Source organism: Tursiops truncatus, chromosome 13, assembly GCF_011762595.2.
Source record: "Tursiops truncatus isolate mTurTru1 chromosome 13, mTurTru1.mat.Y, whole genome shotgun sequence".
Taxonomy (NCBI): Eukaryota; Metazoa; Chordata; class Mammalia; order Artiodactyla; family Delphinidae; genus Tursiops; species Tursiops truncatus.
Genome location: NC_047046.1, coordinates 41,395,832 through 41,405,543, shown reverse-complemented (window position 1 = coordinate 41,405,543; position 9,712 = coordinate 41,395,832). Strand labels below are relative to the sequence as shown.

At 40.9% G+C, this 9,712-nt stretch overlaps 1 long non-coding RNA gene across 1 annotated transcript; it reads right to left on the bottom strand.

The window, feature by feature from the left end:
* Positions 1 to 562: 562 nt before the first annotated feature.
* LOC141276191 (uncharacterized) lies at positions 563 to 9,343 on the bottom strand. The gene is made up of 3 exons (XR_012325360.1): positions 7,798 to 9,343; positions 7,350 to 7,612; positions 563 to 4,490 (listed from the first exon to the last, which is right to left on the bottom strand). It is a non-coding gene; the product is annotated as an uncharacterized lncRNA (long non-coding RNA).
* Between the last annotated feature and the right edge of the window lie 369 nt (positions 9,344 to 9,712).

Below are 9,712 nucleotides of genomic sequence, written 5' to 3'. Positions count from 1 at the left end.
GATGTAAGAAATTTTCCATCCCTGCCCTAATGTAGAAGTGTTCATTCTATTGGAAATTTTCCAAGCACTAGAAATCAAGTGTAAAAAAGACTTTGGGGGACAACTGAAACTCATTAATGACCTTGCAACAGCCCAATCAGGGCTGTTGTGTAGCATCACATAAAAAGTTGAGATTGCTTTTTCTAAGTGTAACAAGAATCTAGTGAAATATCATAAATAGAATATAATGCCATAGAGGTATTTTATACCAATCCTTTAGTGTGTGTGTGACCTTAGAGAGTATTCCTTTTCATTCCCACTTTACCTTTTAACCATCTTCTTTAGGGCTCATATAGTAACCCATGCAAAGTAAGCATTTCCAGAACCACTGAAGTATTTCTCTCATACATTACTGTCTTAATAAACTGAAAGATCCACTAAAGCCCCAGATGTTTCACTTATTTGTTTCCAAGCTACTTGATGCCTAAGTAAAATGACAAGAACCTTCTAAAGCAGAGAGGAATTCATTTATTTCTGTTTATCTTTCCATAACATGAAAAAATGAGGTACATACTGTCTTCTGTGATATAGAATCATGGGAAGGATAAATATACTAGATTGATCTTTTAAAAAGTCTCTTATAAAGGTGAAGCTTGTAAAGGAAATTAGCAGAGTGCTTACTATTACATACCAGACACTGTGCTACATTTTCACATACATTGTCTCATTAATCCTTATTAAGACTGTTAGAGGGAACAGTAGTATCATCCCCATCACTATAGGTCATCTGAATGTCTCAACATCCCACTAACCTATAGGTGTGTGAATAAGATCATGGTGATATTAATACCTATAAGTTGTTGGTTCAGAGGCTCCACCTGCATTATTTGAAGTCCTCGGCACTCTCCTTACACTGGCCCCCGGGGATTTCTGGAGGCATCTCTTCTCCGTGGTCATGATTAGTCAACTCATGTACTCCTGTTTCAGCATCCCGAGAGGTACCCTCTGCCAGCCAGCCACCCGAGGAAGGCTCTGTGCCCCTGCTCTGCTGTCAGGGCCTTTCTTGGGAATGTGGTTTCTCTGTCTAAAGTGCCTTTCCTGGTGCTCTGATGTTACATACCCCATGTTACTAAATTATACTAGGCTTCCTTCAGTCTTCAGCTCTGATGAAGATGCATTGCACCCTTGCAGAAATGGAAAGAATATTTTTCTCCTCAACTTTCAATAGGAATTTGGTGCTTCATACTCTGAACTACACTCCTTGTTCTCCAAGTGTAAAAAAAAAAATCCGTTTTGAAAACAACTCCCTTAGCTTCTGTTTATATCCTTTCTCACCTTGTGTGGCCCAAAGAAGATAACTTACGCCATTTCCCATTCTTCTAATATCAGGTTCTCAGCCATAAAACTTCTTCCTTACAGATCTCCTTTCCCTCATAGAGGTTAGCTCATGCAAATAAAGGTCTGGGGAGGAGGGGACCAGCCCCCCAACACAGCATCGTGACCCCCAATGCTAAAGCCCAGTTTAGGTTACAAATATTAATAGTTGAGGAATCCAGGGAAGCCCCATAGTTTCTTCTTATGAGTGAGGCAAACTCTCCCTGAGGCTCCCAGAAGATCATCTCATAGGTGAGACTGGGGTCGCAGCCTACCCTCAAACTGAGATCACTTTGAGACTCTAGGATTACACACAATTTACCCCTGCGTTGGGGATTGGGTCCCCAACGTTGAGAGGTGGTAGCTCAAAAACCTCAGGCTTCTGTTAACAACAATGATGTGGGAAATGGACGGAGGAAAGGCAACATACTATGTCTGCTACACAAGTGCAGTAGGAAAGAAATCAAACCAAACGAAATCAAAGTAAAATTCTCCCAGCTATCACCAGTGGTTCCTTTCCCCAAAAGTAGCCAACTTAGCACTTTCTGTGTATCTATCCTTCCAGTAAAAATCTTAATTTATATAATAAAAATTTTTATATAATAAATAAAAATTTATAATCCCCATACATATGCAACTGCCATTAAGTATGTATATAAGTGAAATCGTACTACACAGGCTTAAGTATCTCTGAGATCTTCCATATTAGCAAAACAGATATGCAGTATATTGTTAATGTGTCATAACATTTCATCCTATGATTTATTTAGCCAATCCCCTATAATGGGCATTTAGATTATGTCCAGTTTTTGTTGCTAAAACTTTTAATATTAAAGAAGATGCTTTGTTGGGTCTTGCTGGAAAACTAGTTATATTTTGAGAACATAGTCATAGTGTAAATCCTTATGGTGGAGCTGCTTGGTCATTTCCATTTTTAATATAGATTTCTGAATTACTCTTCAAAGGGAGGCATCAATTTATATTCACTCCAGCAGTGCAGGAAGCTGTTTATTTGCCACCATCTTACCAACCCCGGATATCATCATATTGTTTAATTTTTCTCAATATTTTAGATGAAAATTGTATCTTACTACAGTTGTACTCATTTTAAGTACTTTCACATCTGCTCGCATCACTTCCCTGTACTGACTTCATGGATACTTTTCCTTTTGCTCTCAGTGCCCAGGTTTGCTGTTTTAATGTGACCTGTGTGCAGCTGCATGACTGCTTAGAGCTCCAGGGTCATTCCGTCTGCTTTCCCACTAGTACTCTCCATTCTGGACACCCTCCTCTATGTGAGTTGGAGGACATGATCTTTTACCCTCTGGGGTCTTTGCTCCTGGTGTTTTCTGTGCCTAGAACACTAACCTCTTCCCCCAGCCCCGCTCACACCTATTCCGTCTTAGCTGCCTACCTTCGACTCATTCTCCCTATTTCACCCTAAATGCCGCTTCTTCAGGGAGGACTTCTCTGGACACCTAGTCTAATTAGGTTCTCCTTGTTATATATTCTCATTGTACTTAATAGTGCATAGTCATTGCACTGAATGCGTATACGGTATAATGTTCATGCAATTACCTTTTACAGTATCTGTCTCCTCACCAGACCACAGTCTCCAAGAGGCACCTCTGTCCTGTGGGTTGCTGCATTCTTCACGCTCAGCACATTATCAGGCACACACACATCCCAAAACATGGACCATCAAGTGAGAACAGTGGGGATGGGGCGAGAATCAACGGAAGCTGAAAAGACTTGGGGAAAAAATCTGCTAGAATCTATATGCAAGTGCTGTAGAAAATTTTCCATCGAAAACGATTCTTGAGACTTTCTGTGAGCTGGACCTTCGTTGAGTGGCTTGGGGTCCATAGTCACTCTGGATGAGGAATAGTCTGAGCACAGAAGGACTGCCCAGCACTAGGAGACCACAGTATAGACTAGAGGTTAACTGCAGTCCACCAGCAAGTTGAAAAGAGGTGTAATTTTATTGCATAATTCAAATTAACTTCCAGAGGTTCAGCTCCTTTGTGCAAGAGGAAGCAGAAACTTATTTTTGCCCAGCCTGGGGTTCTCACCTACTTCCCGGAGTTTACTAAGCTCCAAGGGGCTCGTGGGGATGGGCTCATGTGACCCTTGAGAGACTTGTCCCTTTTCTCATTTGATTACGAGCACTGCACCACAGTGGTCATCACTATCACATCCCCATTACTGCTGGCAGCCCCTCTTCCAGCCAGCCAGCTTCCACCATGCATTTCCTGCTTCATGGCAGAGCGCAAGAATCTCCTCAGGGCTCTTTACGGCCCCACCAGCCTAGAGCTGGCAGGCGACCGCTCCCTCTCTGGAGTCTTGCTGTGTCCAGGGGGAAGGGGCTTTGCCAGGAAGGAGGGTGAGGCGTTTCTCTGCCCCAGTGGCATCCGCACTTGAAGAGCCCCTTTCTTTGATAGCCACTGAGCTCTCCACTCCCCTCCCCAGACTAAGGGACTCTTTTTCTCAACCCAAAGGAAAATACCTGTTTTTCTGAATCTGATGCTTTACCTCTGTCCCAATTCTCTAAATTATCCAAGAGTTTTGGCTTTTGGAATGAAAAAAAAAAAAAAATCCAGAGACACAGAGTCTTCTTTCTGCTTTAAACCCTGTCATACCCTTCCTCTGAGACCATGAACTCAGGCCGTTAACCTACTGGACAGTGGTATGAGGGCAGTCTGGTAAGGGAAAGGGTGAACTTGGAGGAAAAACAAAATAAAACAAAACACTGGCTGCTCTTCCAAAAATATTATCCTGGCATCCATTCCAGGAGGGGGCAACTAACACACTAAATGCAACAGAGAGGTTGAGAAGATGAGCATTCTTAAAGATCTCCAGGTTTCTTTCCATTAGTGAATGACAACAATAACAAAGGCACCTTATATGGTGTACTGATAAATGTGGCGGCCAGATTTCTGGAGATTAAAGGGGTTAGAGAGATTATTCTTCCACACACCCTAGATCTCTGTTGTAATCTATTTCATTTGGTTTCAGCTCCGTGAAGATGAAAAAAGCAGTACGAAGCAAGGCTTCTTTGCTTGTTTCTGCTAATCTTCCGTAGGGTAAAAGATAACAACACTCAAACAATATTGAGGCCAAAGAAGAGGATAAAAATCCTGTGTAGAAAAGAGTACAAATTACCACTGTGTGGAAAAGCATACAAAAGAGTCATATAAAAACATATTTAGCAATTTTTAAATTATGGTTAATTGATCCAGTGAAAACTATGGTTCTTCTGAAGTCATTAAAATGTGTCACATAAATGAACATTTAATAAGATTTTTTAAAAACACATCTTTCGCCACACAACCCATGAAATCACTGAAATTTTTTGTTCCTAAAGTACACAAGTCTGTGTACCATTTTAATTTGATTTTAGCAAACATTTATTAAGCTTCTACTACACACTGTGTGTAATACTTTCACATGGTTGTCTCATTTAATCTCTACCATAATCCAGTAAAGATGGTATTATTATTCCCACTTTGCAGGGGGAGACACTGAGGCCTAGAGAGTTTCAGGAATTTGCCCAAGTCACATAGATTAAAAAGCAGTGAATGACCATTCAAAGTTGGGTTTTCTATCTCCAATTCCAGTGTACATTCCACCATATCGCTCATATAATATCAGTAATGTGGTAGTCTGTAAAACCAGGATTTCAAGTGAGTCTATAAAAAATTAGAAGTGAGAAAAGAGTAAGTGGAGATTGCTTGATAAAGACCTTTGACATTTAAAGGAGAGAGAAAATTTGAATATAGCTCCAGAACAAAGGGACCTGAGGGGGCTTTAATGAAAGACAGTGGTTCTCAAACGTTAGCTCACCAAAACCACCTGGAGGGCTGGTAATAAATAGGACTGCAGGACTCCACCCATGAACTTCTGAATCAAAGGTCTGGGGTGGGCTCAAGAATTTGCATTTCTAACAAGTTCCGAGGATGCGATGCTGCTGGTCTGGAGACCTCACTTTGAGAACCACAGTTTTAAAAAGTGGAGTGTTTGCACGTTTGAAAAGCAGAATGAAGTGAGTCAAGATAGAGAAATGGACTACAGATGCTGGGGTGGGGGCGGATCTGAGAGAGCAGAGGTGGTGGGAGAGGATAGAAAAGTTTCAGTTGATGACGTCAGCTTAAAAATTAGGACGAAGATCCGTCCATCTGAGAAAGAAGAGAACAGAGAAGATGAATATTGAACCAGAGGAAGGGCTGAAGAGGAAAGATGTGGACGCTCACCTGGGTCCTCTGGTTCTCCTTTGGTTGGTTGTTCTTACGTGTTGATATCAGGAAAGGTAAAATTGTTTCCCTCGTTGGGAAGGACTCATCAAGAGAGTGGGGAGGGCCCAGAAATCAAAAGAGTGGATGTGTGCTGGGAACCTACAAGGGTATTTAAGTGGTTCCTGAGCATCAGAGAAGGGCTGGTTGAAGTTTAAGGAATCATCCTGGGTGCCTGCTCTCCTCCATGAGATTGCACGGTCTGGTTCCCAGCCCAAGAGAATAGGGTGCATTATTCATTATTACATTTATTTTACAGTAGGGTGTGATGGTTCATTTTATGAATCAACTTGACTGCCTAAGAGAGAGCTGATAAAAATTATTTCTGAGTGTGTCTGTGAAGGTGTTTCTGGAAGAGATCAGCATTTGATTCAGTAGACTGAGTAAAGAGAAGCACCCTGAAGCAATGTGGGTGGACATCATCCAATCCACTGGGGGCCCAAATGGAGCAAAAAAGCAAAGGAAGTGCAAATTTTCTCTCCTTGAGCTGGAGCATCTGACTTTTCCTGCCCTGGGCAGTTGGTGCTTCTGGTTCTCCAGCTTTTGGACTTGGACTGAATTATATCACAGGCTTTCCTGGTTCTTCAGCTTGCAGACTCCAGATGGTGGAACTTCTTGGCCTCCATAACTGCCTCAACCATTTCCTATAATTAAGATCCCATTGGTTCTGTTTCTCTGAAGAACCCTGACTAATACATAAAAATAAACTTTGCTAACACTGATTTTAGATATTTGCTTGGCCGTTTCTGTTTCACTCACCCATTGAAAATGAGATCAGGGAACATCACTTACAAATGAGATTAATTCACTTTAACAAATAGACATAGGAAAAAGGGAAACTTTAAACCAATGCTTTTTATCATCACTCACACATATGCAAACACAAGGCCCAGGTTCACAGCCCAAACTGAGGTAGAAGCTGGATGTGCAGTGATCATCAAAGTGTGAAAGGTCAAGCTACCCAGGGTCAGGCGGTGGGGAAGTGGGGAGTGAGGTTGGTTAAGCAGCCTCATCTCTATGACAATGCACTTACCTCTGGAAATTTCCTGAAGCCCTCGGTCAGTCAATTTTTGGACCTAGTAGAGAGATGCTTCCACATGGGTGCTCAATAAACATGTATGAACGTTACCATTCTGGTAGTATTTGATGAACAACTACTCAGTTTCAGGAAGAGTTATAAGCACTGGGGGGAAGTAGAAGTAAAGTATTGTCCCTGCCTTGGAACAGCCCAATGTCATGGAGGAGACAATACATAATAGAAATGTGTAAAATGCCACATGCCTGGCAGGAGGAGGGGACACTCGATTTTGAGGGGAGACTTGAAGGAAGACCAGAAGTTCTGCAGAGAAGTAGGGGTAGAAAGAACAGCCTTAGCCATTGGCAAGGAGTTAATGGAGTGTTTGAGGATCATACACTTTTATTTTCTTGGGGGAGATGGAAAAATCAAACTTTCCTGATCATCTGTGATTCATCTAGAATGACACTGGGATATGTTATCTCATTTACTAAGCACAACAACCTCATGAATCCATCTTAAAGATGTGGAGATTCTAAGATGTTCCAAATTTATAGGAAGACAGAGGAGCCCAGACCTGGAACAGAAACCTCTAATAGCTTCTGTGGAAGCAAAGCTAAGAAATATATCCAAGTGTCTTACTTTTCTGTGTTTCCACTTCTTTATCTGACAGTTGAGAACACAAAATTTACCTTGAAGTGTTGTTGTGACATTAGCTCTTTCATAAGTGTCTAGTCCCTTCCCTGGCTCCCCGTCCACACTCAGGGAATAGTAGCTATCATCCTTCTGTGTCGTCCTCTTCTCCTTCTCCTTCTCCTTCTTCTTCTATTATTACAAACTTGCCAAAGGTCATGCAATAAGGATGAGAGCTGTGATTTACACCAAAGTTTCTTTGGACTCTAGATGTCCTGCCCATCCGAAGCCTGTGCTTGTTCCTGTGCTGATCTAAAGCTATCTGTTAAAAGAGTAAAAGAGTATAACACTTGTCACTGACCTCAGCCCCAGGTGGGAGGCAGCATGATTTACTAGAAAGGGAATGAGTTTGGGGATGTGACAGATCTAGAGTTGAGTCCCCATGTCATCACTTACAAGTTGTGTGACTTTGGGCGAGTGTTGAACCTCTCCAGTCCTTTTACTTACCTGAAAAATGGCAGACAGTCCTGCAGAGTTGGGGCGAGGACACCTGAGATCATGTCTGTGCAGCATCTGACTGAACAAGGGATGGATTCCTCTGACCTTCACCAGGTTCATACAGAAACTTCTGCTCTGGCTTCTTCTGAGCCTCCCCTACAAGGAATGGACTATACACTGGAGGAAGTTTCCAGCCCAATCACAGAAATGACGCTAAACTATTTGGAGAGTGGTTACATTTTCATTCCTGTAAGATTCTTTGTGTACGTGTCTCAAGGTAGCTGATGAAACAAAGGAGAACATCCTTCATCCTTGCTTATCCCTACTGTCAATATTGTTCTAAAATTCAAAAAGGACTAGAAAATCTTCTAGAAAATTGACTTCCATGAATGTTACACTAGTGGGATCATTTCTAAAGGACTGATTAGGATTCAGGCTAATGTTAAGAGTGGTAAACAGTACACCCAGTTGGGTATTAGTAATGCCTACTAGTTATTCCAAGGGCACTAAAGTCAGTTCCTCTGCTCCCTATAGCCTGACTTTAATTCCAGACAAGCTGTATATATGCACTGATCCTTAGGTAACAGAAATTGGACAGGATTCAGCATTTTTTTGTCCACTGGACAATTCATGTGTGCCAGAGTCATCAGTCCCCTGAAAGCGTATGGGAAGTGTGGAAAGCTTTTGCCCAATAAGAATAAGCAAAAGAGTACCTGATCCTATCTTCCAGAATGTGCCCAAATGCTTCAAGGAACTGTCCAAACAGGCCATGTACTTCAAGGCTTGGGATCATTTGAAATTCTTTAATCTTTGTGCCTTTTCATGTGAGAATTGTCATCTATTTACCACCTTATGTTCTTTGATAAGTTGTTATGTCCAAATACCAAAACTGATATTTTGTTTTTTATTCTCAGATAAGAAATTATAGAATAAAAACATTATAAAATATCCTTACTAATAGGTAATATACATAATAACATGATGCAGGCTATGCTTCTTTTACTGAGAGATATTTCAGAAATAAGACCAAAAATACCATGCAAATCTCAGAAATATTCATAGCTTATGGGGTAAATTATTCCTGGGCTCTTGTATGATTTGTTGACTGAATGAGGTAACTGTGACAAGCATACATTAACTCACATCCTTAATTTTTGAAAATCAACAGAGAAACAAGGAAGCTAAGATGATTTAAATCCCTTTACGCAATGAAAAAAAAATGCTTTTATTCTTCTTGTGTTCTATGTCTTATGATACAAATGCTCCAAATAATTTCCTGGATAATGTTTATCTGTGCATGAGTCTATATAATAACTTTAATAAATTTCTAAGGACTGAGCCCCAAGCCAATGGAAGGCAAGTCGTAATGCAGGGTCCACACTGACAGCTCATCAGAACAGGCCAAGCTCCGTTTTCTGCTTGGATGTCATCGTTCTGTGACTATGAAAGCATAAAACTGGAGACTGTTCCAGCAGGTCATAGTCGCTACAACTTGCTCAAACAGAAATAAAACAGCTTTTCATGCTTATTGATCTTGGACTTTTTGCCATTTTTATGCTCTGTTGACCTGAAGCTCGGTAAGGATGTGTTTTGTAAAAGGAGCTGAAACTTTTCTTTCTCAGTAGATGAGACATTTCACATTCTGGCTGCGTGCGAAAAAACAACTTCATTTTTTTTTTTTTTTTTTTTTCAAAAGCATTCTCTCTGTGACTTTAAGAGTTGATCTTTAAGTAACACATGTGGTATTAGTTTTTCTATTTTACAATAATCACATTATTGCAGACATTTTAATAGCTGTAGAGGTTGCTATGTTTTAACATGATTCATGGTCCTTGACAGCACTGTGTCTGAAAATCCCCCAGGAATGCAAAATACAAAACTCCACACACGTTCAAATTTTACTGCCTGCAGCTAAAAGAAGGGA